Genomic DNA, 10,254 nt, shown 5'->3' with positions numbered 1-10,254 from the left:
GAATAAACCAGGTTGGAAGAGACCTTCAAGATCATCGCGTCCAACCCATCACCAATCCAACACCGCCCAAGCAACTAACCCACAGCACCAAGCACCCTGTCAAGTCTTCTCCTAAAAACCTCCAGTGATGGCGACTCCACCACCTCCCCAGGCAGCCCATTCCAATGTGCAATCACTCTTTCTGTATAGAACTTTTTTCTAACATCCAGCCTGAACCTCCCCTGGCGCAGCCTGAGACTGTGTCCTCTTGTTCTGGTACTGCTTGCCTGGGAGAAGAGACCAACATCTGTCTGTCTACAACCTCCCTTCAGGTAGTTGTAGAGAGTAATAAGGTCACCCCTGAGTCTCCTCTTCTCCAGGCTAAGCAACCCCAGCTCCCTCAGCCTCTCCTCGTAGGGCTTATGTTCCAAACCCCTCACCAACTTTGTTGCTCTTCTCTGGACTCGTTCCAGCAAGTCAACATCCTTCCTAAACTGAGGGGCCCAGAACTGGACACAGTACTCGAGGTGCGGCCTAACCAGTGCAGTGTACAGGGGCAGAATGACCTCCCTGCTCCTGCTGGCCACACTGTTCCTGATGCAGGCCAGGATGCCATTGGGCCTCTTAGCTGCCTGGGCACACTGCAGGCTCATGTTCAGTCTACCGTCGACCAGCACCCCCAGGTCCCTCTCAGCCTGACTGCTCTCCAGCCACTCTGACCCCAGCCTGTAGCTCTGCATGGGATTGCTGTGGCCAATGTGCAGAACCCGGCACTTGGATGTGTTAAATCTCATGCCGTTGGACTCTGCCCAACTGCCCAGCCTGTCGAGGTCCCTCTGCAGAGCCTCTCTACCCTCCAGCAGATCAACTCCTGCGCCCAGCTTGGTGTCGTCAGCAAATTTACTGATGATGGACTCGATGCCCTCGTCCAGATCATCAATAAAGATGTTAAAGAGCATGGGGCCCAGCACTGATCCCTGGGGCACACCACTGGTGACTGGCTGCCAGCTGGATGTGGCACCATTCACTACCACTCTCTGGGCTCGGCCCTCCAGCCAGTTCCTAACCCATCTCAGTGTGCTCCCATCCAAGCCATGGGCTGACAGCTTGGCCAGGAGCTTGCTATGGGGAACGGTGTCAAAGGCCTTGCTGAGGTCCAGGTAGACTACATCCACAGGCCTCCCCACATCCACCAGGCGGGTCACCTGATCATAGAAGGAGATCAGGTTGGTCAGGCAGGACCTGCCCTTCCTAAACCCATGCTGGCTGGGCCTGATCCCTTGGCCATCCTCTAAGTGTTGTGTGATTGCACTCAGGATGACCTGCTCCATAATCTTTCCTGGTACTGAGGTCAGGCTGACAGGCCTGTAATTCCCTGGCTCATCCAACCGGCCCTTCTTGTGGATGGGTACCACGTTGGCCAGCTTCCAGTCAGCTGGGATCTCTCCAGTGAGCCAGGACTGATGAAAAATAATGGAGAGTGGTTTGGACAGCTCATCTGCCAGCTCTCTCAGCACCCTAGGATGGATCCCATCTGGTCCCATGGACTTGTGGGGATCCAAGCTGCTGAGGAGAGCTCCTATCACTTGCTCATGGAACAAAGGGAAACCATGCAGCTCCCTGGCTCCCTCTGCCAGTTCTGCAGGCCAGCTGTCTGGTAGACGTTCTTTCCAGGTAGTAAAAACTGAGGTAAAGAAGGTGTTAAGTACCTCTGCCTTTTCCTCATCCTGTGTTACAACATTTCCTTCTATGTCAACCAAAAATGAAAATGTTAGAAATATCTTAGACAATTCAGAGAATAACAAGTTATTAGATGCACTTACTTTTTACACTTATCATTGCTCCAGTATATTAGTAGTCAAATCATTACTTTTGTGATCACTGCTCTTAAACATCAGGGATCAAAGTCTTTAAAAAATGCAGTTTCATTCTCACATTCTTCTATTTATTTATTTTTCTTTCTTTTTGCTTATCCAATCATCCCATGTGAGCAAACTGAAATGCAATTAGCCGTATATATATGATGCAACTGCTAGCATGCTTCAGTACTCTGGTACTGCTTATGATGCAAAGGGTAAAGCAAATTCAAATGCATCTCACTTCTTGCCATTGCCCCTGGGAGCTAGGCAGAATCTCTGTTTCTTCATGCATAAAATGTATTTGTCAGCTGTATTCATAGCTAATATGGCCTGACTTTATTGAAGGCTCCTATGATGTAGATTGAATAATTTCCAACTCCGATTTTAAGATCTCCCCTGCACATCAGCTCTGCCTGACACACATATGTTGAGGGGATATAACATTCCCCTCTCTCTACCTTCCCTGAGAAGTATAGGCCAACAGCTCATGCTGCCTCCCAGAAAATGCTCCTAATGAGGAGTTTTAAGAAGTGTTTGATTGAGCTATTCATTCAAGAACAACCTCTCCCTCCTTCAAAGCTGCATTTGTTAAATATTTCAGAAGAAGGAGTCACTACTCCAGGAGAAAAAGGTTCCAGAAAATTATGTTATTAGCTGATGCCTGTGGGACATACTAGTTGGCAATGCCTGAGTCCGTGGAAAGGCTTTATTCTCTGTTATTTCCTATCCCATAAGGGAAAGTTAGATGTTAACTTACTTTCCTCAGCAAAGACATAAAAAACCCTTCATGTTTCAGTGTTTACACACTTTCTACATTTTATCTTTATGTTTATATGCATTACTTAAAGTCCAGGTAAATTTTATCTAATATATCTATGCAACCTCCAAAGCAGAGATTAGATTTAAATTCCCAGCATGAAGGATTTTTCTTGTGTGATCAGAAAGCCAGGCCAGCTCTCTCTCATGAAGGGCAGCTTGCACCCATTCTGTGCAGTGGCCAGCTCTTGGCAGGAGCCATGAGAGCCTGTCCTGAGGTCTCCTTCTGGGGAGGGAATCTTTTCAGGTTTGAAAATAGTTTTAAGCTGACCCATACCTCCTAAATTCATGCCTATGGTAGAAAAAAAAGAGCTTCTGCTTTTCCATCTTCATGCTCACAAAGGCTCGGTCAGACAGTAAGTGCTGTGGAGAGACTCTGGAGTTCAGAGTAACTCACATTGCTTACTGACTAACTTCCCAGGCACCACCTCTCTTGTAGGTAGGTAGGTACAGAATTTGAGGTATTCTGAGACTTCAGGCTTTCAAAAGTCATTGAAAAACTCAAGCACAGTGTTTTAACACCATCAGTGTGCCATGTTTCCTTTCACACAAGGATGGTATTTACTCTGTAATAACTAGAGCTACTAGTTCTATTACACAAATCCTACAACTCACTTTTAAAGAACACAGACAGAATCCTTCCCCAGATTTCTGTGTTATTGGCAGAGTTATGGATGTTGTACCAGTGAGCAGTGAGAATGAATCAAGTTGTCTTTATGAAGAAAGGCATCCTGAAGAATTTAAGTGACTTTAATGTAACTTTTAAAAATAGTGGTTTAATATATGCAGTCCTTCATTTTTTCCCTCTGGATGTGTAGTTATAGCTAAGGAGAAACAAAGTTTGTGGGGTAAGGAGTTACTTGCTAGTACCTTCCTTGCTGTCTTTCTATTTGGATTAAGCTGTGTAAGTGGAGCAAACCAGTAAATTCATTATACCAAAATTAAATTAGTACTTATGAAATCAAATTTCCCCAAGGCAAAAATCTACTCAGTAAATAGAACTCCCTTTCATGAACGTATGTTTGGAATAGCTTGTCACACTACAGAGATATGAATAGCAAGACAGGCATTTTAATCTCCAGTCTTGAGATTTCAATTCTATCGGGCACTGCTGAGAGCAAGGCTTCCAGGAATTCATGTGCTTTCTGGTCTTTGCAAGATAACTCTCCAATTCAGGACAGATCGTGGCTCATGGTGACAAGACAACTCCCTCCAGCGGAAGATTTATTGCATGAACTCTGCTTGAAACTTCTAATGACTGTCTCTCTTTGGCAGCAAATGCATCACAACTATGAATGTCTTGCTCCCTTTTACCTTTTTACAATAAATCTGTAATCTTTCATGTTTCTTAAAACAAAACTCTATAAAGCACATTGGGCTTTTCTTCAAGGAGGTTTGGTTCCTCAGAGGGATACAGGTCAAACAGTTAAAAGAATTGAAGTCAAGGCTACACAAGGAAGACTCAGAACAAACCAGAAGATTTCCTCCTCACTGCTTTTCCTTTTATAGAAGAGCAACAGTGGCACTGGGACATGAAAATTTTGTCCCATGTAAGTTGTGACAGTGGATTTAGCTGCTTCTAAAAGGGCAGCAGGGCACACATCTGCAACATTCTTCAGAATGGCACATCCACTACAGATCCTCAGGCAGTCTGCATTCTTGTCAGCTTTTGCTTTAATCTGTATCCTTTGCCTCTGATTGTGCCAGGTGCCAGCCTGCAGATCTCTAACTGTGAAGAACAATATGCAATGCCAACAAAAAGTGTTTTGTTTTTATATTCATTTTGGTAATACATTCTTGATGTTACACCAGGGTTTTTTAATAATAATTCCAGAAGCTACTATTATGCATAGTATTATGATACAGGCCTTATTTTAAATTTATATTTCTTTTTTTAATTAAGTTTCGTGTTCCTTAGGGTTATGATATGGAAGTTGTTGGGAGTTTTGACAAAAAAAAACCAAAACCCAAAACAAACCAGGTGAAGAACAGGGTCTGACTCTAAGAGTTTCCATATGAAACCCTCGTTGTTCCAAACAATCTGCTTATCTTCCTCAGAAACAGACTTCTGAGGGAAGATGCTACCTTTATCCATTTACATGGATTACATTATTTTCTCAAATGTTGGACAATTTTGCAGAGCAAATTCTTCTGAGTGAAGAGAAGTCTGTCTTTGAATGGAAGATAAGCACACTTCCCTCCATTTCCAACTACATTATCAGGTATTCACAGTTTGTCACACTTTATTGTGCACACTCCTCTCTCCCATTCCCTTTCCTTCATTGAAGCGGCAGATCTGTGCATTGGCCCTTGAGCTGGCACAGTAACCGCTGTTTCACACTATATGCTCTGCGACTCAATAGCATGATAAAATACAGTAATATGAAGTAACATTATTTTTTGTAGGAAAATTTTCCTCAAAAATGGCTCTAGAAGCTTGAAAAAATGCAGCATATTATTTCTATTTCTCATTTTCCTTAACCTAAATAAGTAACTGAAAAGCACACACTGTGATCTACATTGCAGGAAAAGCAAACAATGTGCAAGCTTCATTGTCATGACAGAAAATAAAACACTCACACATGTTTTCCCACAAAAGTACAACAATCTCCACTTAGAAAACTGAACCAAAATAAATGGAATCTAAATAAGAATCCCCATATAACCCTCTTTTTCTTCTCAGATAACATGCTATATGGAAATCAGGGCATATGCCTTTCAGCTTTTAGTGGAAGATACTGGCCCAGTACTTGCTGTATGCAGGGAGAACACGCTAAAAAAGTCCTGTGAAGAATATCTCCTTACTCCAACACCCATATTAGTTAACTTTCAATCAAGACACATGTTTCTGACATGACACTCATCAATGTTAGCACAAGGAGGATATATATATATTTTTCTCCTTTGCCACTTATCTTAGGCAGCAGGTTTTGTTTTGAATTCTCTGTTGCCAATTGTTCCTCTAAATGCAGAGTTTAGAAAGTGTTGTAGGAGAAAAATAGAAATGTGGTTACAAGGCTCCATTATTTCAGGACATTGCATTCAGGGGTTATTTCACTATCACAGTAAATATGACTTGTTCTCACAGCAGTTCTGTCCAAGGTTGTGGCATAAAAGATGGTTTCAATACAGTCTTGGACCGTGAGAACTAGGCCCGCTGAGTACAGCAAGGTCTATGAGACATTTGGCACTTACAAGCTATTACATCAGAATTACACTTTCATATAGTACTCAGCAGACGATTTAGCTTTCTCTTCACTAACTGAAAGCATACTTGTGGTGACAGAGAGGACCAAGTTAAAAGTTCTTCTGAAGTTCTAACACAAAGGAGCTACTGTCAAAGCTACTCACACTACATCTCTGTTGTAAATTACTATGGAAGCTCAGGGCAAGGAAGGAGATTTAACCTTGTCTTTGCACATCTACGGGCATAAATTTAAAGCCAATAGAATTCCGTTAACTTCCCTTTTAATCTTGTAAGATATCTCAGTTATAGACAGGTGAAACAGTGTCTTGTTTTCATGTTTGTGCCTCTGCAAAATTTATTTGTTGCCACAAGGACTGCACACCTTGTAGCAGATACTTCCCCCACCCTTGCTGTTCTTGCCATTTCAGTACAATGGACTTCAACCAGGAAAAACTGCTTGTGACCATACTGTCTGAATGAGGTCAGTTCTCATGGTAACTACACTTTATCTGCAGAAATGTGTATTGTTTTCTAACACTTTCCCCTCCTGTGCAGCAGTGATGTAAAATCTGAGGGAGCAAAAGAGCAGGAAAGAAACCCAACTGGTATGCGAGTGGCAAATGCTGTGGCAGGCACTTACCTTTCACTCCGATTGCTATTGTTTCACAAATTGTTAAGCAGCCTGAAGTTTTACATATGTTAATAGCACTCAATTAGAGTTCCTCGGCACTATGCCCATACAGTAGTTTTAATTTTTTTTTCAGAAGTCAAGTTAACACAAGATTCATTGCTGTCAGATTTGACAGAAAGCAACAGTTAGATGGCTGTGTGCTCTGGGAGATTATTTCAGTCATTTTCTCTGTCTTTGTCTTCTCCCACTCTCCAGTTTGTGGAAGCATGTTGGGGCAAGGGTGGTCCCATAGGAATTTAGGAAGAAGAGAGAAAATGCTTTGTTGGTGGGGATAGACAGAGTTCCATGCTTCCACTCCAGCAGCCCCAGTGAGTCTCCTGCCAGCAGGGTGTTAGGTGGCATGACAGTGACTGTGACAGCACTGTGACTGTAACACAGGAATTCTCCACTCACGTTGTAAGATTGTGTTAAACCTGCTTTGCAGAACTAGGCAGTGGTATTTAATTTCTATGTTTTGAAACACATTGAACAGGAGAAAGCCACCTCATTTTCTTTTAACAGCATTTTCACCCTCTTAAAAAGAAGCAAGGACTTGTCCTCAGCCTGGTAAAACCAAACTGTTTCCTTGATTACAGCAACAAACTCAGTTTTGTAGCCTAAGCATCTTACACCTCCTCAGACCATGAAACAAAAATGCTACTAGGGGAAAAGCCTTCCCTATGAAGAATAACCACTTACTGGGAGGCTACTTACAACTGTGTGGCATGATCTGGCTGTAAAAGGTCTTGCTGTCATACCTTAATGTAAACTCTGTGCTTGTGACGTTTATTGATGCCTTAACTGATTGCACTCCACCCTTGGTACAGTATTCATAAAGCTATCTTCAAACACTATAATTTTACCAGGAAGATTGATCACAGAACCTGTAATTAGAATGTTAACTAATGAAACCTCTAAAAAATCATATTTATTTTAGATTATTACCTTCTTTGTTGTCATGGGGGTCACTGTAGATAGAAGCCAGGGTAAACAAGGAGAAAATGACAAAAGCCAGCAAGATGAAAGCTGCTTCAAGGTTTGTGAAGGGCAGCTCCATGAACTATTGCTGCCTCACCTAGGAGAAAGTGTAAGTGTTTACGTGGCTGGTTGTGGACAGGGAACTGCTCTCAATAGAGTAGTTAAGTCTTTAGTCAGGAGGATAGTAGATCCTGGTCAAACTGGTTAAGTAACTTTAGCATGTAAGGAAACAATACTGCTGGGTTGTACAAGCATGCAAGTTCAAGCCCATTTTGCTGAGAACATAGTATGTACGGTTTCTGTAGGGAACATTTACAGCAGTTATTAAAGTAAAGCTGTGTTTAACTGGATGTCTATATCCATTAGTATCCTGTATTTATTTTATATGTATTTATCTATTTATAATGTATTTATGCATTTAATAGCAGGAACATGTTTTGACTGCTAGAATAGTAAATAAATCCTTATTAAAACAAAACAAAAAATTCTGTGAAGATCTGTAGGAAAGCATAGGTTTTCTTAACAATAAAACTCCTAGGATGTAAAAAGTCTACCTTCTGTGCGCTGGAAAGTTTAAAACATATGATGAAAAACCCCCAATAATACAACCAAATTACAAATCGATTCCCAATCAATAAACCAGGCATTCTGAAGTCAAAAGAAATGCAAAGTGTTGGATTGCCCACATGATTTAGCTCTAAAAAGCAGTCTTCCTGAAATCTTAAAACAAAGGAGTCAAATATATTTGTACAGAGGAGTTATGAAAAAACAGAAGCATTTAAAGAGAAAAAAAGAAAAGAGAAAAGAGAAAAGAGAAAAGAGAAAAGAGAAAAGAAAAAGAAAGGAAAAAAGAAAAAAGAAAAGGAAAGGGGAAAAAATAAAAGAAAAGAAAAAGAAAAGATTTTGCTGTAAATAAAGGGAAACCAGCACTTACTGATTTCCAGGAATTTGTATGTATATTCCATTGGGGTTTCTTCAAAATCATCCCATTTCTATGAAGTGATTCAGTATCATGGACTGAGTTAATCACTCATCTGGAAGTATCTAATGTGATGTGGATCCCTGGTATTTTCAGTCACAGCTTTGCTCGTGGCAGGTACAGTCCACATCAAATTAGAGAGTGACGGAAGTGGAAGGAGAAGGCACAGCTCAATGAGTTTTTTTTTTTCCTTCTACCTGCCTACAGGATGCTGGAGAGGTGTAAGCAAATTGAAGGAACAGAAATTCAAGCATTGCCATTGGTTAGTCAAGACTGAAGTTTTTATATTGTGAATCGTGTGGAATTTTAAGCCTTAGTAAAATATTAACAAACTGCAAACAAGACTAACTACTGTAAGAAAGAAACCCAGCTCAGTATGAGCAAGAATTCTACCTGCAAGAATGTTAACATTTAAGACCATACTGATATAAGCAATAATTTTTAGTATTATATGGCTATGTCAGCAAAAACCAAACCTGTATGAATAACCTGCGAGAACCAACTCATATGAAAAATGGTTGTTTTGAAGGATCTTTCCTTTCTCACTTAGTGAGGATTTTATGGGCTGTAAATCTTGGTCTGAAAAACATTGTCTATGCAAACTAAAGCATCAGTTGCCTCTCACTGTACTAGCAACCTGTTAATTACACAAGATTTATAAACTATCATTTTTTAAACTATTCTGATTATTCTGTTATTCAAAAATAGAACATTTTTGACAAGAATATTTTCAATCTTCTGTATAGTGACCTAAGCAGAAATATTTCCACAGCAGGCAAAGGAATGATGTTTATGAAACCCAATGTCAGTAACACCTGCATAAAACAGGAGAATGTGGAGATGATTTGACCTCTGTTTCATCCAAAGTATCTTCTGCTGGGTCAATTTTGCACCAAACATTTAATTAGTAGCTATTATAAACCTCTCCTTATGATTTCTGGCTATGAAAACAGTGTATACAGTATCACAGTATCACAGTATAACTAAGGTTGGAAGAGACCCCACGGATCATCGAGTCCAACCTGTCTCAGTAGACCTCACGACTACACCATGGCACCAAGTGCCACGTCCAATCTCCCCTTGAACACCTCCAGGGACGGTGACTCCACCACCTCCCTGGGCAGCCCATTCCAATGACGAACGACTCGCTCAGTGAAGAACTTTCTCCTCACTTCGAGTCTAAACCTCCCCTGGCACAGCTTGAGACTGTGTCCCCTGCTTCCCACAGCTTCCCTATCTCTGTAATGGATTAGATACCCCATTTTATCTGATAACCAAAGAATCATCTATTCCAGTCAGAGGTGAGCTTACACCTGTGAATCTTCTGAAAAATGAATTCAGATAGCTTTGGAATTGACTTGACTTGGAAAAATACAGGGATCATGATGATATTGGAAGGATGTTAGATTTGCATTGAAGTGTACTCATAAAACCAGACGAGACTTTGCAAGTGTTCAGTTGTAGCCTGAACCAAATGTTATGTCTCAGGATTTATGAGTTTACAGGGTGGGGGAAATAGAGTCAGCACCAGAGCTAATGTTTGATAGTTGCATAATATTTCTTTGCCTTACTTTTCAAAGAAATATCTATTAAAAGTAGTTCAATGATGAGATTCTACAGACTTTTATTTTCTAGATAAAATTCTGACCCCACCAAGATCTTTAGAAAGCTGATCCACTATTCTGGTATGGCTTGGATTTAATTAACTTGATACCAGGTTTCTCCACAAATATGTTTGTTGCCTTGTGTAGGTTGACTGAGAAAATATGGAACTAACTGTTAGGAC

Source organism: Dryobates pubescens, chromosome 1 (assembly GCF_014839835.1).
Source record: "Dryobates pubescens isolate bDryPub1 chromosome 1, bDryPub1.pri, whole genome shotgun sequence".
Lineage (NCBI taxonomy): Eukaryota > Metazoa > Chordata > Aves > Piciformes > Picidae > Dryobates > Dryobates pubescens.
Note: the sequence above shows the minus strand (reverse complement) of the source record.